The 19,879-nt window shown below is 48.1% G+C and overlaps 1 protein-coding gene across 49 annotated transcripts in view; it reads right to left on the bottom strand.

Moving 5' to 3' along the window:
* The window catches only part of SORBS1 (sorbin and SH3 domain containing 1), a 230,030-nt gene extending 210,391 nt beyond the window's left edge, over positions 1-19,639 (bottom strand). For 22 of the 49 annotated variants that reach the window (XM_060641937.3, XM_060641958.3, XM_060641941.3 and 19 more), the window contains exon 1: positions 19,507-19,637. The gene's annotated coding sequence lies outside the window, so the exon portion shown is untranslated. Of the gene's footprint in view, positions 1-19,506 lie in introns of all 49 variants that reach the window. The other 27 variants (XM_078434618.2, XM_078434627.2, XM_078434622.2 and 24 more) reach the window with 3 other exon arrangements.
* Between the last annotated feature and the right edge of the window lie 240 nt (positions 19,640-19,879).

Raw genomic sequence — 19,879 nt, 5'->3', positions numbered from 1 at the left:
ACCTGCTGCAGCTCATCTGCAGCCCTGAGCCACCCCGGCCTGTCACGCCTCACTGGAATTTTTCTTCCTGGCCTCCACTCATCACAACCACCATGGCAGCCTCTCAGGGTTCAGTCAGTGGGGGGGGCCAAACTGCAAACATCCACTAAGGTACAAAGTAAGTCCCTGAAGGTAAGGGAACCACTCGAGTTCTTCAGATGGGCTTTCCAAATGGCCTTCCACCAGCCCTATGCTCTGGGGTAAAAACATAACCAGGTCCCCAAAGGGCAAGGTTCCTCAAGCTCAGCACATTGACATTTGGCACAGGATACTTCTTTGATGTGGGCTGTCCTGTGCATCGTAAGTAGTTTAGGAACATGCTGGCCTCCACCCACTAGAGGCCAGTAGCACCCCCTATACGTTGTGATAACCAAAAATGTCTCCTCCAGACATTGCCAAATGTCCCGTGGGGGTAAAAATGCCCTCTGCTGAGCACCATTGCCAAGGGATGACTCCTAAATGTGTTATTCCATACACCTCCAAATACTCAGGTACCTGGAGCTCCTAGTCCTACAAAATAGCTTGGGCGTTGAAGGCGGAGCTTTGGATTGGGTGGACCTGGGTTGGAGTCTGGGCACTATGTCTTATTAACTCTGTGACTTTAGGTAGGTCACTTAGCTTCATTGAACCTCGGTTCCTTCATCTTTAAAATGGGAGCAATAAAATAGCACCTACCTCATGGGGAGGCCCTGGCAGTTCTATAAAATGACATGTAAAGATTGCCTGGCACAATAAATGAATTTAACATTCAATAAATGTTAGTGGTTATTTATGGGCCTGGGAAATTCCTTTTAGCCAAGTCTAGAGTTTAGTCTTCTATTTCTGTGGCTTCTGATCTTCCCCCTTCTTCCTATGCCCTTTCCACCTGTTAAATGCCTTTGGTCTTAACCTTTGGTCTTAAAGAATCCTTCATGCTGGTTCAAAGGCATCTGAGGTTAAAGTGGAGGAAAGAAAACACACACACACACACACACACACACACACACACACACACACATGCACGCACACACAGAGGACCTTTCAGATCCAACCCCTGCCCAGACCAATTCTCTAGACAAAGGTTTCCATTGTTGTCTAAAAACAAACTTTTCCACAGGGAGGCCTTAAAAGAGCCTCAAGTCTCCAAGCCTCCAGATTCTTCTACCTCTCATCCCCATCCTGCCCAGATCTTGGCATATCCCTTCTCTTTGTGGGGCCTCAGTCTCCTAATCTGATAAATAAGGGCTCTAGACCCCGAGGAGTTCTAAGTGTCCCCTGTTCCCATTCTCCAAGATGCCATACCGTATCAGAATGCTGTGCGTGGATGGCAGCTGGGTTCACATTTTAAGTAAGTGCTTAACTAGGAATAAGGGTCAGAAAGACAAATTATTCTCTTTTTCCCTGCGTTCTCCCAAGAGCCAGCAGAATATAGTATTTACAGACTACAGAAGTGGGTATTTGTTGCCAATGGAATCAGATCTGAATAAAACGAAATCCTGCCAGACTACTGAGGCCTTGAGCAAATTAACTCATCTCTTTAATACCATTGCCTTCTCTGTAAAATGGGATAATAATAGAGGCAGAAATGATGTAAAGACAAACGTCAGGAAAGCAGCTGGTACAGAGCTGGTATACACACTAGGTATTCAAAACACATATCCCTTCCCTTCTAGACTCTATTTTCAATTGTGTAACTCCATGTCATTCCCCTCTTCTGGAAAGTCCTTCCTTCTCTGCTTTGTGTAGGGCTCTGTTCAAGTCCTCCTCTGCCAGGAAGGCTTCTCTGCATGGACTCTGTTTCTAAAGGTCCAAGGCCATAAGTTTCCCAAAGACTGGCTTGGGGAGGGGAGAAGGGGAAGAAGTTCCCTGCCCTGAGAATTTCCTTTCTGCAAGTTCAGGAAGATTAACCCCTCCCCTGCTCCACCCCAGAACGGAGAACTGACCGCAACATCTGTGTAGGCTTAAAGCTTACACACTCATTATGACAGAGTCTCATAACCACCCTGAGATGGGCAGGATGAGTCGGGACAGCATTCTCTCCCCCGCAACTCCTCATCCAACTTGGCCACCAAGAGTCCCTCCCTATTGCTCTCTGCCTACTCGCTCCAGCAAAACAAGGAAGAAGATTATGTGGTTTCTTCTCTCCCCTCCATCGGAGGGCCTTACAAATCTCCAGCCCAGACCTTCTCTTTGCCCAAGTCCTAGGACTGTGATGACTCCACAGTCTCTATGAGCTTGAATCATATGGCAGAAACGCCTACTGACCAAAAACTGGAGCTCAGGAGATGAATGAATTGGTCCAAGGTCTCACCCAGTTCAGAGGCAGGGCTGGGTTAGAACACGGGTCTTTGGGCTCTGGACACACCGGGCCTCTGCCCACACCCTCTTTCCCACCAGCTGTGCCTCCTCCTGTCTTAGGTACCATGATTCTCCCAGGCTGGGAAGCTTGCAGTCACCTCTGCCTCCTCCCCTGCCTTATTTCTCTCATCCTCTTATCACCAAGACCGGTAGCCCTTTGTGATAAGGGCCTGCAGACAGCCCCACCCTCCCAGGCTCACTGCCTGGTCCTGATCACCTCATGACAAGGACCTAGGCTGAACTCCTCAGAAGCCCATTCTACACACAAGAGCCAGATTCCTCTTCCTTCAACATGCTTTTTCCATGCCACTCTCCTGTCCACCAACCTGCCCCTTAGTCCCACTGGATCAAAGCTCTCCTGCCCAACACACCTGGGAACTTAGTTCACCCACTTCCAGCCCACCTGGTTTTGCCCCGCTCCCTTATACAACCCTCCCCTCTCTCCCAGATGATCTCCTGGCTCCCTCCCTAGACCTTTGACCACGTTGCTCCCCTCCTTTAGCAAGTCTTCCCTCCTCCCCTTTTCCCTATCCTATTGGTCCTTCTAGGCTCTGCCCAAGACCCATCCATGAGGACACTTCCCCAGAGCTCCACAGCCCACAGCAGTCTCTGATTCCTCTGCATACAGTCACCACTACACAGTTAAAGGCCTAAGCCTGGTGTCCTCTTAGCCTCGTGTTGTCACTGTACTTACTGCCTGAGCTGTATGGGCTTTACCTCATCACCAAACCACAAATGGCCACCCAACTTGGCCATGTTCCTTCCACCTCCAACCTCAGCCTGGCATTCATTCCACAAATATTATCTGAGTGACTCTAATGTGCCAGAGAGTCCTTGTCCTTGTTCTTAAAACCCTTCTTACCCTTCAAGCACATCTTAAATGCCACCTGCTCTGTGAATCCTTCCCCAACCTCCCGCTGTTGCCCGCCCCCCCTCTCCCTGCAAAGGAGTTTTCATCTCTCTGCTCACCTTAGGACCTCCTGGTTGTCCTCCAGCCAATCTCCCTGCCTCCCCCATGTCCTCCCTAGATCCAGACCTTCTTTTCCTTACCCATGGCTAGGCCTCCTACAATATCCTATACCAAGAAGATGCTCAATGAATAGCTTTCACAGTGAACTGAACGAAACAAAATCTGCCCAATTCTCTGGCCAGTCTGGGCTCTGGGTGGCCCCAAGCTCTGTACATCCAAGTGACCTCTTACTGTTCTTCCAAGACTGGATTTGGGCCCGGACTGAATCAAATGACCTCTTATCATTCTTTTAAAATTAGGTTTTCCTCTTTAATTACACCTTATCTAACCACATTCTATGTGGATTCTAATTACATAATTACTTCAAGCTCTGGGACTTCAGAAAAAGAAAGAAAGAAAGAAAGAAAGAAAGAAAGAAAGAAAGAAAGAAAGAAAGAAAGAAAGAAAGAAAGAAAAAGAAAGAAAGAAGTGTGTATGATTACATAGGTAAGTAAACACATCAAATATGCATATTTATATATACTATATATCATTTTTCTGTTCATATACAATTTTGTAACCCAGAAAACATAGCCCATGGAGGTGTCTGAATCACATTAAGGTAAAAAATCTCACTGGGTAGGAGGAGATGAAGGAGAACTTCATGGAGAGCCTAACCCTGAGATGGGCTTTGAAAGGGGCTTGAAGTCAGTTGCCAGACGCCCCCACTGCCCTTCTGCAATGAAGAGGGGGGTGCGTGTTTGGGCACAGTGGACTTTGAAAGCATGATCCCCCTGGACCCAAATACCCACCTTCTCTGAATCCAGGCTCTCACTGGACTCTCTTCCCTTGGGGTACGTGTGCACACTTCTCTCCCTAAGTCCACCCTGCAGGCAGGGGCCCTATCTCTTCCATCTTGGTATTCGCAATCCTCAGTCCCTCCCCAAACCAGTAGGGGCATCTAGCAGACCCTCCCCCCACCTTATATTCCCACCTTATTAAAGTATTGACCTCTGCCACTACACTAAGCCTTCTCATGCCACCCTTTGCATGTTCTGGTGCCCCTGCCTTTATCAGGAATGCCCTTCTCTTCCAGCTCCCCCCACCTCCACGGTGGCCTCCACTGCAGCTGGTACTTGCCCTAATTTAGTGTTTATCACACCTGGGCACAAAAACCCTTTCATGTGCCTACCTCTCCCTTCAGACCAGTGGCCACCAAGCTTTTTGATCACACTTTCCTGTTAGTAAAATAGCTTTGAGCATATTTACTTATAAGTTAATTATAAAATCTGTACTACTATAAATAGGAAAGCTACATCTTTCTTATATTTGAATTGAAGAATAAATAGAACTTTAACTGATGTTTTCTTCCTGCCACTCAATCGATCTCTTGAGAGCTCACCCACTGCTCTAGATTAGGAACAACGTGAGGACAGCAGGGGTGTTTTGTTCTCTTTGTATTCCCAGAATCTGCTACAGAACCCAAAACTTCGTAAATGAATTAACTGACACTCAGAAAGTGAGCCCCTTCTGTGGGCCAGGCACATGCTGGGCTCTGGGGACAAAATGTAGATGAGAAACAGCCCTGGCCACTGTCATCATAGATCCTACAGACTTCTGGGGCAGGGGGCGGGGGGGGGGGGGCAGACAAACAATGATTTTCCAAACAAGTCTAACAAAGCAGCCGAGACAGATGCTGTGAAGAATGTTCTGTCCAGAACCACTGAATCATGAAAGCCTCCAACTGGAAGCTTTAACCTGCTCCAGAGGACTGCAGAAGGCTTCCCCAGCAACATGCTCCTGCAGGTGACATCTGAGGATGACCAGAGCTACCTAGGCAAAGGGAGGAAAGAACACTCCAGGCAAAGAAAATTGCACAGGCAGAAGTCCGAAGGCTGGATGGAGAAGCGTAAGTGCCAGGGACTAACAGGCCAATAAAACAAAATGAATGAATGAGCCCCCAAAAGATGGCGAGTTCTCTTCCCCATTACTCCTCCCTACTTATCAAAACAGACCCTAGCTACCAATCTCTGAAGGGGTTGCTCAGTCCCAATACTGTCCAGCCTCTGGGCCAAGCAGGCAGGTGGTGTAGGCCTCCCAGTCGGTCCTGCCAGCAGTGGGGTCCCCACCCCTTCTGAGGAGCCCCAAATCCCTAGGAAGACACTCTTGAAAACCATGCATGTTGCCATGAGCACCACCAATCAAAGACTCCTAGGCAGTTTAATTTTTTAAAGAGAGTGTTAAATATTTTACATCTTCTAACAGCACTGTTTCTTTCTTGCTACAATGGAAAGGAACACCCAGAAAAAATACCAATCTGCAAGACAGCCCAAGGAGGTGCACACACTGTCATCAAGGGTAACCTCTGGATTTCCTGGCCGCCCCAGTATATTTTCCTGGAGGGAACAACCTGGGGAATCCAGAACCACAGCCACAAAACCCCTTCTCTACTGGAGCTCCTTTGACCCCAGGAAGGGAAAATTATTCACAACGATGCTTCAGGTGAGTGTTGAAATAGCCCACGACCTTAATAATTCAAGACAAAACCAAGACCGTAGATTGTAATGTAGGCTGGCGGGCTGTGGGGCCTCCTCCTGCAGCTGTCTTCAAGAGGAGCCATATCTTCTATCAGAGCTCAGACATGACTAACATTTCCCAGTTCCTGGGGGGCCTCGCCCCCTCACACCTGCCAGTGTTGGCTCAGTAATGCACCATATTCAACATAAAGGTCCCACAAAGCAAACACAAAACCATCTTAAAAGGCCTGAGACTGTCTTGGCCCAGGCTTGCAGGCCTGGCAACCTGTCAGCAGCCACCATCCAGCCCTGCTTAGGCCCTCGGCCCTCCCGAGTCCCAGCTCTCTCCAGCTACTCTATTTTCCATCCCTGGTTGAGAGTTTTCTTTCTCGGGAGACACTATTCATTTTGTCCTGCTTAAAGCAGCCCAGTTCCTACTTTTGCCTTGGCTTCTCTATCCAGATCCCTGGCCTGCTCTCAAGCCCACTGCCCAGACCCCCGGGGCAGTGACAGATCTCCTAGCTCCAGTTCTGGCCTGTCTCACCTCCCCACTGGCTGCAGGAACCTCTCCTATCTCCAGGCTGCTGTGCGCACCGTCTATAAAAAGAGGCACAAGCACAGAAGGGGCGGCAGTGTATATGTTACAGCAGCCTGGGAAAAACTCCCAAACATCAACATAACACGAAAATGTTTACATTGTCCCCCTCGATTTATCATAAATAGCTACAACCCCTGACCATCATTCTGTGCTCACAGGAAGCAGTCACCCAACACTGGCTCTGCCCCCACTAAAGACAAACCCTACATGGAGAAAAGCAATCTGCAAATGAATTATCTATTTACGCGTCAGCCTAGGAAACTGCTCCTAGGCACAGCCGCCAGGCTCCACACAAAGGGAAACTGTTTGGATTTCAAAAGATATGTCCTTGTGACCCTTGACACTGGGAAACAAAATTCCAAGGCTGGCCTACAATCTGCTGTTAATAATCGATGCATAAGGCATGATAAAAATGAGTATGAGTTTGCGCATTGACACGAGGACAATTCTGGGATCTTCTAGGCACCCATTCCTGTCACAGCGGCTCTGAGCTAGCACATCATCCATGAATGGTGGAAAGCTGAGGCACAAACAAGAAGGAGATTGGCAGAGCCAATCTTACAGGTTAAGGCACAAGTACGCAGTACCCCTGATCATTGGTCCTCAGGCAGCACGTTTACGCCACGTTGAGAATCCAGGTGGCCAGGAACAGTCTCCACACAGGTCAGTCCTGGGTCCACCATCACTGGCCACCTGACTCCAGGTCTGTCACCGGCCCTGCTCTACTACCTGCCCTATGTGCCTCGCTTGGGTGAAGTGAGATGCCATGTGGGACATGCACGTCTAGAGCACGGTCACAACCCCCACGCCCATGCACTCCGTCACACTAAAACCTTCCTACTTCAAAACCGAAACAAACTGCCGAATACCTGCTGGGGAAGACAAGGGCCCCGAGCTCCTGGTGTTGAGGAGGAACCACCCCCCCCCCCACACACACACACAAGGAGGGCAGGGGCCATGTCTACATGTTCACCAATACCTGTTCAAAGGATGAAATGAGTCCGTGGCTATTAAAGCATTTAAAGTTCCACGTGCAAGCAGGGATGCACCTATGAAATGGGGCACCCTCCCAGCCCTGGGGCTAGCATCAGAGCTCTCTTTCTCCTCATTCAGCAAAACAGGGCACTTGGAGCCGCACCATGCCACACCAGATGGACCTGCTTGAAAGAGTGAGCAAATCGCCAAGCGACAGAAACCTCAAAGAAAAGCCAGGATCCAACCGCCAAATTACCCAGGATCTGTCCCTTCTCTCTGCCTCTGGCACATCTCCCTGCTCCATGGGGATGATGGCAAATGTCTGCAACTTCACCCCTCTGAGGTAGAAATACAGTAGGGGGAGAAGCAATGTTTGGGGACAGGAGAAAGGACCATGGGTAGAAGCAGACCAGGAGGAAAGGGACATCAAAGGGATCCTTGTTCAAAAGCCAGCGATGAGAACTGGGACTCAGAGGGCTTCGTCAACATGCTGGCATTTTTATATCAGCTCTCATGCCCAGAGCAGCTCGTGGCTTAGAAACATTCAGTTCTGTGTCCCTCTCCAGGTGGTTGGTCAACTCTGCAAACACAGCCCCGCCTGCCAATGTTCTTTCTTCCACTTTTCGGTCTCCCGTTTGAAAATGTCTCCTTGAGGGGTGTCTGGGTGGCTCAGTCAGTTGAGCGTCCGACTTCAGCTCAAGTCACGATCTCATGGTTCGTGAGATCGAGCCCCACATCAGGCTCGCTGCTGTCAGTGCAGAACCTGCTTCAGATCCTCTGTTTCCCCTCTCTCTCTGCCCCTCCCCAGCTCACATGTGCGTGCTCTCTCTCAAAAATAAATAAACATTAAAAAATAACAATAATAATAAAACAACATAAATTTAAAAAAAGAAAATGCTTCCTTGACTCCGCCAATAACTTCTATCCACCTTCTCATTCTCAACATAGCAAGCAGAACGTGTCAGGCACAGTTCTAAAGATTTGCATTATTGGATCACCCACAATGCCATGAGGTAGGTACTTTCTCCATTTTACAGGCAAGGCACCTGAGGCACAGATTAGTAACTTGCTCTAGGAAGCGACAGAGCCAGGATGTGAGCTCAGGCAGCCTGAGCGCAGAGACCACGCCCTCAGTCAGTCCACTCCCCACCTCACTTCCCAGCAAGAAGAGCCACGCTCCAAGAGAAGAGATCTGTTCCCAGCTCAGGCCCATCCCGCTACAGGACCTTAAACAAACAGCTTTTCTGTGCATCAGCTGCCCCAACTGTGAAACAAGGCTAATCGCAGACGGTCTAAAAACACAGAATCTTAGCTCTGCAGGCCAGCACAGGCTGCCTAAGAGAACCTCTTGAGGTGAAGGGAACATACCGTATCTGTGCTGTCCACAAGGCAGCCACTAGTCACGTGTGTCTACTGAGCACTGGAAATGGGGCTTCTGTGAATGAGAAACTCAATTTTCTTTTATTTTTAAAGATTTTTTTTTAAAGTAATCTCTGCACCCAGCATGGGGCTCAAACTCACAATCCTGAGATCAAGAGTCACGTACTCTGCTGACTGAGCCAGACAGGCGCCCCAAGAAACTGAATTTTAAACTGTATTTTATTTTAATTAATTTAAACATAGGTAGCCATATATGGCTAGTGGCCACCACACTAGACAGTTCAGCTGTAGTCTCTAAATTCTACGAAGGCAGCTGCTGGTTCTCTGTGGTCACCGCTGTATTTCCAGAGCCCAGCACAGACCCCGGTCTGTGGCTGGTGCTCAGTGATTCTTTGTTGAACAACTCAAAAGCAAAGAACTTTTTAGGTGTTCTAATACGACTTCATCTCCTGCCCAGGGATTGACTTTCCAGGTTCCCTGGTCAACAGACATCCAACCTTGGCTTGATAAGGAGCCCAGGGCTTCCCAAATGCAGTACAGCAAGGAATGGCTCTCGTGATAGAAAGTGCTTCTATCAAGCCAAATTTATCTCCCTAAAATTTCAACTTACGAGTCTTGGCACATTAGCTCACAGGTTTAGGAAAACCAAAATAAATGATGAAAAAGCACTTAAGTATTTGTAAGCACTACAAACACAGGATTAGGTGTGTAATTCACCTTCTTAGTTAAGATGGATCTGATCTCAACTCGTAACAGTATGAGGCCGATTAAACAAATACGTGACTGTGATCTACTTGGAGGAAACAATCCTCTAGTGTCAAGGCTGTGGTACAGAACTGCTATGGCTGCTGACTCTACCATCATTGCACTTGACATCTGAGCCCCCTGCTCCAAAAGTGAGTCAAGGAGTGTGCAGCTGGACTCCCAAAAAGTGAGGCCTCGTTCTCCAAGCAGGGTCTGGGAACTCTGGCAGAGCGACTCACATTTTCTTATGTCCTTGATGTACACTAAGTGGAAAAGCCTAACGTGTACCATACACCTGCTATGCACCAAGGATGATATCAGACACAAAGAGGACTACGATGTGGCCCTCACAAGGAGCCCAGTCTACAAAGACTGAGAGGTCAAGTTCGCAGAGTACGGACTGCGCAAGGCACCGAACTACCATCAGGATAAAGACGTATAAGCCAAACACAGTCAATCCAGTGTGACAAATGTCATAACGGATGTATATACAAAACACTGACTTGGTTGCCTTAGAAGACATACCTGGAAGGATCTTAGCACCATGCGTTGACACAGCAGGTATTCAGCGCAGTGAATGGAATCAAATCTTGACCGATAGCTTATTTTAAGGCTGGGGAAACCAAGACCCAGACAGGTTAAGTGACTTCTAAAGGTGACTCAGGTCATTAGTGATAAGCCTAGAGACAGCATCTGAGTCTCGTCGCTCTCTAGCCCAAAAGCCTACAACGCTGTCTCATGGTGCTCCCTACCCTACACGGCACAGGGAGAATGGCAGGATCTGTTGCCAGTTACTACGTCTACCTCAGAATAAACAACGGATTTATCTTTGTAAGATTGTATGTTTGGGACTCTCTTGAAATCTCACGACTAACAGTAGCCATACCATCTTAGAAACGCGTGTTCAATCAGTTAACAAACATTTCTTGGGAATATACGATATATCAGGTACCAGTTTAAGGGCTTGGATAAAGAGATGAAACTTCTGGTCAAATCAGAGGATTAAAACACCCATATTTATCCCTGCTGTCTCCCAGAACCCCACCAGAAAATTTTGATTTTTAATGGAAAGGAAACAACAGCAGACAAGATACATCAACAAAACTCTGGAAGACAGAGAGCTGACCACCATGCAGTAGCTGATTCAGGTTTCTGCTCTGCTAAGTGCAAGCAGGGGAAGAAACCACTAAACAAGAGGGAACTAATGCCACAGAAACAGGAGAAGCCTTAGGAATTGGAGGCACCAAGGACTGAGAGGGGAGGGGACAGGGGCTAAAAAGAGACTCTGCTAAAAGTTGTTCAAGGAGCGATTCCAGCCCAGGGTCTCCCTGCCCTGCAATCTGCTCAGTCTGATTTCCCTCCCACAGGAAAAAGGTAGAGATTCACTGTTTAGGCAAACTACAAGAGAGACTCTGATTCAGACACAGCTGAGGGAGGGGAATAGCTGAGAGAGGAAGGCAGAGAAGGGGGCAACCTTCAGAAAAGGACAGAGGGAGTGAAAGTCTGCATACCAAACAGGGTACCCAGCCTCCTTTGCCATCAAGGCTCCCAGAATGCAGGACAACCAGGCTATTAAACCCCCAGGCAACATTCTTCTCCAGGAAAACCCAACATCCCCACGGAAAAGATCTATAGGCACTGACATTTAGGTGTCACCAGCAGGAAAAAAAGCAGGCTCTCTTCTGGAACCCTACAAGGAAGTTAAGCCCCCTTCCTTGTCACACAGATGCCCAATCAGCATTTTAGTATTCACTCTTAAAATATAAATGGACAGGGAAGGCTCCTATGGGAAATTCAGTAACCAAAACAAGCAGGAAAAGGGGCTTGGAGGAAACAAAGACAAAGCAGGAAACAACAGAAAAACACCAAACAGAACAAAACAAAACAAACTCAAAAAACAAAAACCTGGGGCACCTGGGTGGCTCAGTCGGTTAAGTGTCCGACTTTGGCTCAGGTCATGATCTCGCAGTTCATGGGCTTAAGCCCCACGTTGGGTTCTGTGCTGACAGCTCAGAGCCTGGAGCCCGCTTCGGATTCTGTGTCTCCCTCTCTCTCTATCCCACCCCCGCTCATGCTCTGTGTCTCTAGCTCTCAAAAATAAATAAACATAAAAAGAATTAAAAAAAAAAAAAAAACACACAAAACCCAACATAAGTGAATTTATTGCACCTATGAAACAAGATGCTATTAAAAAAAAAAAAAAATGACCACTAGAGAAGTAACTAGGGAGTTCTAGAAAGTAAACACGGAAGTGTGTTTCATGCAAAACCACGAAAACAAAATTTAAAAATTCAAAAGAGTTAAGGAAAAGCTGAAGATGTCTCTCAAAAAGTAAAATATGGGCACCTGGGTGGCTCAGTTAGTTAAGCATCTGGCTCTTGATTTCACCTCAGGTCATGATCTCATAGTTTGTGGGATCAAGCCCCATGCTGGGCTCCCTGCTGTGCATGGAGCCTTCTTGGGATTCTCTCTCTCTCCCTCTGCCCCTCCTCCCACCACATGCACACATGCACACATGCACGCGTGCTTTCTCTCTCAAAATAAATAAATAAACTTAAAAAAAGGTAAAAAATAAAATGAAAAACAGGAAATAAAAGATTTAAAAATCGTAAACTCAACCTAGGACGTCCCATATCCATCTAATAGAAGAGTTCCAAAGACAAAAGAAGAAAGAAAATTATCAAAGAAAAATATAAGAATATCTCCCAGGACTGAAGAATGTGAGTCTTCAGATCAAAACAGCACACCAAGGACCCAGCACAATAATTTTTAAAGCAAGAAAATTTACATTTAAGACTTTCAGTGAGAAAAAAGCAGGTTGCTCATAAGTAATCGAGAATCAGAATGGCCATCTGAATTCTTGCCATTAATATTGGAACCTAGAAGACAGAGGGGCAATGCTTTCAAAACTCTAAGAGACAATGGCTTTCAACCTAAAATTCTAGACAAATCAAACCACCAATCAAGTGTAAATATTGAACAAGGATATTTCAGACATGCAAGTTTGAAGTGATCAACTTCCACAGACCCTCTCTTAGAACCTCCTGGAGGAATAAACCAAGAAAGAGGAAACATAGGATCCTGCCCAGGACAAGGTGAAGGAGCCCCCAGAATGAGTCATATCACAGGCCTAGAGGTCAATCAACCCAGAGAAGAGGAGAGGGATGGAGGCCTCTGGGAGGGAGGTCTCCAAGGGGAAAAACTGTAATAAAATGAAAAAGGAACATAGGTTATAAAAAAAAAAAAAAAAATAGATGCTCTGAAATGCTGTCAGAGACTCTTTGATAATTAGCAATAAGTACACATAAAACTAAGTAAGTAGAAAAAACAAGGCAATTATTAACAACAACAACAAAAGATGTACAAGAAAGGAAATATCATTATAGCAGAACTACATGACTCAGCCATGAACACTATTTACATGGCCAAAATAACTGAAGCACTGACTATCAATGTAACCCCAAACTGTGATGTAACCACATCAGGAAAACAAGATGGAAGGGAAGGGATGTGTGTGGGGAAGGGACAGGAGGGGAGATGAGGGGAATAAGGGATCCTATAATCCATGGTAGGACATCAAGGAATAACATCCAAACTGAACAATCAGGAAACAGCACTGTAAGCAGGAACTTACAAATATAATAGCAATATCAAGAGAAACAGTTAAAAGGGGTGGAAGTGACTACGGTGAACAGAATAATGGCCCCTCAAAGATGAAGATGTTCATATCCTAATCCCCAAGCCTATAAACACGTTACATGGCAAAGGGGAACGGAATTCAGGTTGCTAATCAAGTGAATTTAAAGTAAGGAGATCACCCTAGATCACCCTAGATCATGTGTCCAAAGTAATCACAAGTGTCCTTAAAAGTGGAAGAGGGAGGAAGAAGGGAGGCCGAGGAAGATGGTGAGGTGTTCAGAGTGATACAACGGGAAAAGGACTCAACCAGCCACTGCTGGCTCTGAGGGCAGAGGAAGGGGGCCAGGAGCCAAGGAATGCAGGCAGCTTCTAGAAGCTGGAAGACGCAAGCAAGGAAACAGATTCTTCCCAGAAGGTAATGCAGCCCTGCTACCACCTTTACTTTAGCCCAGTGAGAACCTCTTCAGACTTCTAACGAATGCAACCATAATAGAAATTTACTTTGCTTCAAGCCACTATGTTGGTGGTAATCTGGTACTGCAGCAATAGGAAATCACATTCAGTGACTGACTCTGGAGAGTAATCCTGGTACGAGGAGGGGTGACACAGCGTTTCATTAACATTGCAATGTTACTTGACTTTTAAAACTATATATGTGAATACGTATACGACTTTGATGTAAATTAAAATTGAATTTAAAGAGAGATGAAACACAGATTCTTTCTTGCCAGATCTCACAATCTGGTAGAAAAGACAGACAGGAACCAGCTACTGCTGAACACAGGAAAAAAAAAAAAAAAAAACACCTCTTTCAGATGTGAGGAGAGTCTGAATTCAAGGAGACCAAGGAGTCAGTCAGGCAAAGGGGAAAAAAGGCCTTCTGGTGAGGGAACACGCCCTGGTGTGAGAGAGAACCTGGTCTTTCGGGACATGGATGAGGTCTGAACGACTGGGACATCCAGTGGGTCTGGCAGAGCCAGCAGGGAGGGCTGGGGTGGGCAGCTCTCAACAGGTTTGATGCCTGTGCCCCACTGCTGGCTTCTTCAGCTGGGGTACAGGACCTGCTGTGCATAATTAAAATGTGCATGGGTGCGTATCTGGGTGGCTCAGTGGGTTAAGTATCTGACTCTTGCTTGATATCGGCTCAGGTCACGATCTCACAGTCATGAGATCGAGCCCCATGTCATGCTTGGTGCTGAGCAAGGAGCCTGCTTGGGATTCTCTCTCTGCCTGCCTCTCTCTCTCTCAAAATGAATAAATAAACTTAAAAAAATAATACTAAAAATAAAGTGGGCATGGACAAGTGAAGGCCCAAGAAAAACAGCATTTTCCTGGACCATCAGTTGTACTCAAGAGTAAAGCATTTCAAATACTTTTATACTAAAACCAACACAGACATATTACAGAGTAGAATACAAAACGCATATGAATTTTTAACATATTAACTAGAGATTTCAAGGCAACTTCTTGCTTGCAAGGCCGGCGTTAGACGCTACACTACCTGCTGACCACTGAGTGCTAAAACTCCATCTTCTCTGTAATTAATCTGAGTCAGAAGAAAATTTTAAAGCTGTACAGCATGCATCCATCAAAGCACCTGGGACTTCATACCCACAACCTGTCAGTGGGTGCCTACACTCCCCTGGGTCCCAACCAAGATGAATCAGAAGGCTGAGAAGCAGCTCATTGTTTTCCAAAGAGGTCTAGGTCCTGCCACTGACGGGGTAGGTCAGCTGAGGGAAACAAGGAAAAACCATCACACTGAATTCTTAGATGTACTCTCTTGGCCATAAGCCCACCCACCTCTCCGACTCTAAGCATTACCAGAATCACAGGCAAGAGCCCCAGCTTCGTCATCAACACCCCCAACCTTTACACTACAGGACTCTGTTGGAGAATACATTGCAGACACTCTTTCCATGGAAGGAAGTCAAGAAATAGGGCACATCTCTTGGGAGAGGGTGTCCCTTGTGTCCACAACACAGGGGTGGAAACTTTTTCTATTGTTGTAACTGTTTTTGTTGTAAAAACAATAGCCACATGACACTAAGCTGGGGATTTTTTTTCTATAAAGAGCCACTACTGACCACAGAAGAAAGGGGGAGGGGGGTCAGGGAGGAAAGGGGAGGCAGAAATCAATGAAAGGCCACACAGAAAGGAATAAAAAGCAATTTAATTGGGTTTGGTTTGTTTGTTTTGTGTGTAAAACACATACCCGCACATTCAAAAAGAATGAACTCAACTGATTTTAAATTAAGAACAGAGAAGATTAAATTTTAATAACAGTAAATACACTAAAATACACTACAAAGCTACATTTTTGACAGTAAAGAAAGAATGGGGGAGGAGGGTAAGAAGACACAACGGGAGGAGACAGAAAGAAATGTATAGAGGAGGAAGATGTGGGGAAGGCAGAATGGGACGACAAAGAGATACACAGACCCACACACCTAACCAAACACCAAAAGAGGGAACAACCCAAGGATCTACAGAGACACTTCATAGGCCCCACGAACCAGCCAAAGTAAACTACACCATACAGGCCAGTTGTTGGCTTGGGCTATTATCACCTTTCATCCTTGCTTTTGAATGGCTACTGATCCGTTAACCACTGTTCACAACTCTTTAATTGCTCATTGAAATTCTGAGGCTTAGCTCAGATCCCAGGCCAGAAGCTCCCCTCACGTGAGCTACAGTTCAGTGAATCAGTCATCTCCAAGTTTGGCCTCTGAAAAGGGAGTACATGAAACACTATCTCGTAAAACATACAAAACACCGATGCAAGAGGAGAAAATGCTGCTTGAGTTGAAAAGAAATTCCACGGGAAACTTTTAGTTTTGCACGTAAAAAACAAAAACAAAAACAAAAAAACCTGGGACTTCAGCAGAACTGGGTCCCACCTCAGCATTCTCCGGCATCACCACCAGCACACCTGACTTCCCACATGTTCAAGTTCTACCTGCCCGAGTGGCTCCAAAGGCCTCAGCTGACCCTAAAACAAAGCAGCCTCTACCACACTCTGCAGTCTACGGGTCAACAGGAGATCCTAACCCCAGCCTGGCCTCTCGTCCATCCACTCCCACCCCTGTCTACATCAAGCCTCTGCTCACTTACTTCACTCCAGGGGCTCAGGAGTCTGTTATCACAGCTGGCAGCTCCCTTTTCAGCATCATCCCTCTCTCCTCCAAGCGTGGGGTCTGTGTTTTCCCCTTCCCCACCTGACCTGCCCCCAACCTCTCCCTTCTTCAGCCCCTATTTCCTCCTTACTTTTGGCTATCCCACTTTAGAATCTCAGAGGAGGAGGGAGTTTAAGAGATAAATCTAGAATACAGGACCTAGAATCTACCCCACCTGGGTTCCTGCCCTGGCTTTGCATCTTGCTACCTGTATGACTTTGGACAAATCACCAAACTTTCCTAATCTCTCAAATTCCTCAGTGAGGGGGGTGGAACCTGGCAATCACAGAGTTTTCTTCCAAAGCTCATGCTCTAAATATCTGAACACTCACCTGTATAACCATAAATAAAGCCGTGAGTGAAACACACACAGGAAAAGAGAACGAATTCTAGAAACTCCCCTTCCTTAGCATTCTGCCAATTCGAGTCTCCCCAACCAACCACCCACTCAGACGGTGGGTGCCTCTCACTCAGGGCCGTTCTAGCTCCTAATTATTTGCATACAGTAAAAACCTTCTGAGTTGTACTAATCAAGGAAAAGGCCAGTCTGAAGCCATCAGAAACCGAAGTCGTGGAATACTTCTTTTATACCATTGAGCAATACTGTGAGTTTAACATCAGTTTAGCAAACAGAATAGAATCTTAAAATGCCCTCACAAACTGTACTTGTGAATCTAAGAACAGTAATGCTGTCAGGAACCCCTGGAAATGGTCTTCTCCAGAGCTTCCACTTTTTTCCAACAAGGACACAGGCCCAGAGAGTGGAAGCCACTAGCCCAAAGCCCTGGTTAGTGGCCAGGATCAAAGCCAGCTGTCCTGCCTCTGGCCCAGACCTTCTCCACCAAAGCTTTTTGGAACCTTCTGTTTCCTTTTACAGAGACAGATTAAATCCTAAATTACCAGTGAGTGCCCTCTACAGCAAATCTATGTCCATGTCCAAGGAAGGGTCCAGAGCTAAGTTTGAATGGCCATTACCAATGCTACCTAATAAAAGCCTTCTTTCCAGAACCCTGCCCATTCATACTCTGCAAAGAAAACCCCAGACTCTGCTATCTATATTCAACTCTATTTTAGGGAGGGGAAAAGAGAGGAGAGCTGAACAGTCCTTTGTTCTGCCAGTAAGAAGCATCTGCTCGGCCTTTCCCAGAACTCCTACCTCACCCCCCATTATTCCCAATCCCTTCAGAAAAGTTCACAGGAACTCTCCAACTAGAAAGAAAGAAAGCAGGTCAGAGGAGGATGGGGCCAACAGGGGGTGGGGTCGAAGGGAAGATGACAATATCCTCCCATCTCTTTGCCCCACAGGGTAGAAAGCATTTCTTTTCAGTTGCTAATTCCCTGCTGGGAAGCCACCAGTGACAGTTCACCTCTGGACCCTCCAGCTGAGAAATGAGCTCTTTGCAACCCCAGGACAACTACCCTTTTCCTAACTGTCCCCTCTAACAGTGCCCTCAGCAAAGGTGCCAACAGACCCACCCTTCCCTGCCATCCCCTTAGGCCAAGAGCCTGAGACAGCAGAGCATGGCTGGCAAGGAGCTATTTAAGGCAGCATCAAGAGGGTGGGGCAGAAAACTGCTGGCAGCATCCTCTTCCCCCACCCCTCCCTCAAGCCAACACACACACACACACACACACACACACACACACACACCCTCTTGTGGGTAGACAGCCATCTAGCTCACCTGTCTCTAAGGGCTGTAGATCTGGAGTCTCCAAATGTCCAGCATGTGCTTTCTGTCATTGAAGCTGCTGTCCCCATCTGCTGCCCACCCCACTTTTAATCCACCCCTTCTCTTCAGTCACCACCAAGCTACCTCTCCAATCAAAACCACACAATTGAATCTAAATAGAGGAGCTTGAAAACCAAGGAGAGTGGAGACAGACAAGCCATCCCTGGCCTCCACTTATGAGAAGAAAAGTGGCTGGGGGCGGGGGCGGGGGGCGGGGGGTGATGTCAGAGGCCCGACTGCTAGATAGGTTCCATGATGTCTCTAAATGAACCTCCCTCCTATTGACAGCGAAATCAATTCTGGCAATTTCAGCAGGTCGGCCCTGTGACAACAGGAGCATCCCAGCGCTCAGTTTAAAACAAAAATCCAAAGGCTCAGCCAGAACATGCTGGGAAAACCCAGGGTCTGGATAAAAGGAGCCACGCTCAGTGGGATCCCTTCTGCTTTTATGTAGCAATGTAATAGCGTAATAAATTCTGTCTGCCTGAAGAAAGCATGCACTGGTGAATTTCAAAGCCATCTTACGACAGCGGATGCACGGGGATGCAGAATTCGACAGCATATTCCCCCATGAACGGTACATAATGACTTCAAGCCTCTTTCCCCCTCTATCTTGAATGGCGCTGCCGCGTATCAAGGAAGCCACATCGGAAAGCAGCCAGGTGGGAGCCGGGGATGCCCGGGGAATTCGGAGAAAGGAGTTGGCTTTCCGTCCATGTCGGTGATAAGCTGCCTAGCAAGATGCTGCCAGTCACTCTGGGGAATGAAGGAGCATGGGCGGATGGGCACGCACGGTGTTCCCAGACCCACACACGTACCCGCTCATTCAGGCGGGTCCTAGGCCAGACGGATCGTCCTAGCGCCCCTCCCGCCGCCCTCTCCTCCTGGGGGATGCTGATAAATGAACACACCTGCGATGCCTCCATCCTGCCGCTCCGCTCCCTCCTTCTTCCTCTGGCTGCTGCAGAGGAGCCCCTCCTCGGTAGTTTCACTTTACAGCGCAAACCCACCCGGGCTTTGATGTCTCCTCCACCCACCCATATTGCAGCCAGCCTGAGGCAGGCGGACGTTCTCTCCTAGCAGAGGCCATGATCGCACGTACCCCCACCCACAAAAAATAAAACAAAACCTGAATCCCGGGAAGCCCCGCACCCTGGGGAACTTTCCTTGAGAGACTGAGGATCCACCCAGCAGGAAAGGAGGGTTCGGCCAAGGGGGACCACGGTTTTCCCCGTGACCACGGGGGATGCTCTGGGGGAGGGCGTCCCCCAAGTCCTTCCAACAGCTGGCCCTTTAAACGCGCCTCCTCCTAGCACGGAACAAAGGCGCCGCCCGCGGGGGCCGGGCCGCCGCACGCCCCCGGCGCCGCCGCCGCCGGTCGGGCGAGCGCGGGCGGGCGAGCGGGCGGCTGGCGCGGGCTTACCTTGCGGGTCTCCGGGCGGGCGGGCGGCGCGCGTCCTGCCCCACTCGCACTACACGCTGCAGTTGGCCCCGCTCTGTTTTTCTGGGACTCGCCGCTGACTTCACCGACACTTCGCGGCCGGCCAATGGGCTGAGGCGGCCGCCCCCTCATTAGCATGCGTCTGGAACCGTCCACTCCGGCAGCGCCGGGGCGGGGGGCGGGGTCAGGGGGCGGGGCCCGGCCCGGCCGTGACAGGAAGGGGCGTGTGCGCCAATGGGAGGCGAAGTAGGGCCCCGCCGCCCCGCCCCGCGGCATTGTGAGCCGAGAGCGCGGGCCCGCGGGTCTTCGGCAACACGGCGTGCGCGGTCCCAGTAACCCTTTACGTCCTGGTTGG

Source organism: Panthera onca, chromosome D2 (assembly GCF_046562875.1).
Source record: "Panthera onca isolate mPanOnc1 chromosome D2, mPanOnc1 haplotype 2, whole genome shotgun sequence".
Lineage (NCBI taxonomy): Eukaryota > Metazoa > Chordata > Mammalia > Carnivora > Felidae > Panthera > Panthera onca.
This window is presented reverse-complemented; position numbering and strand designations above follow the sequence as displayed.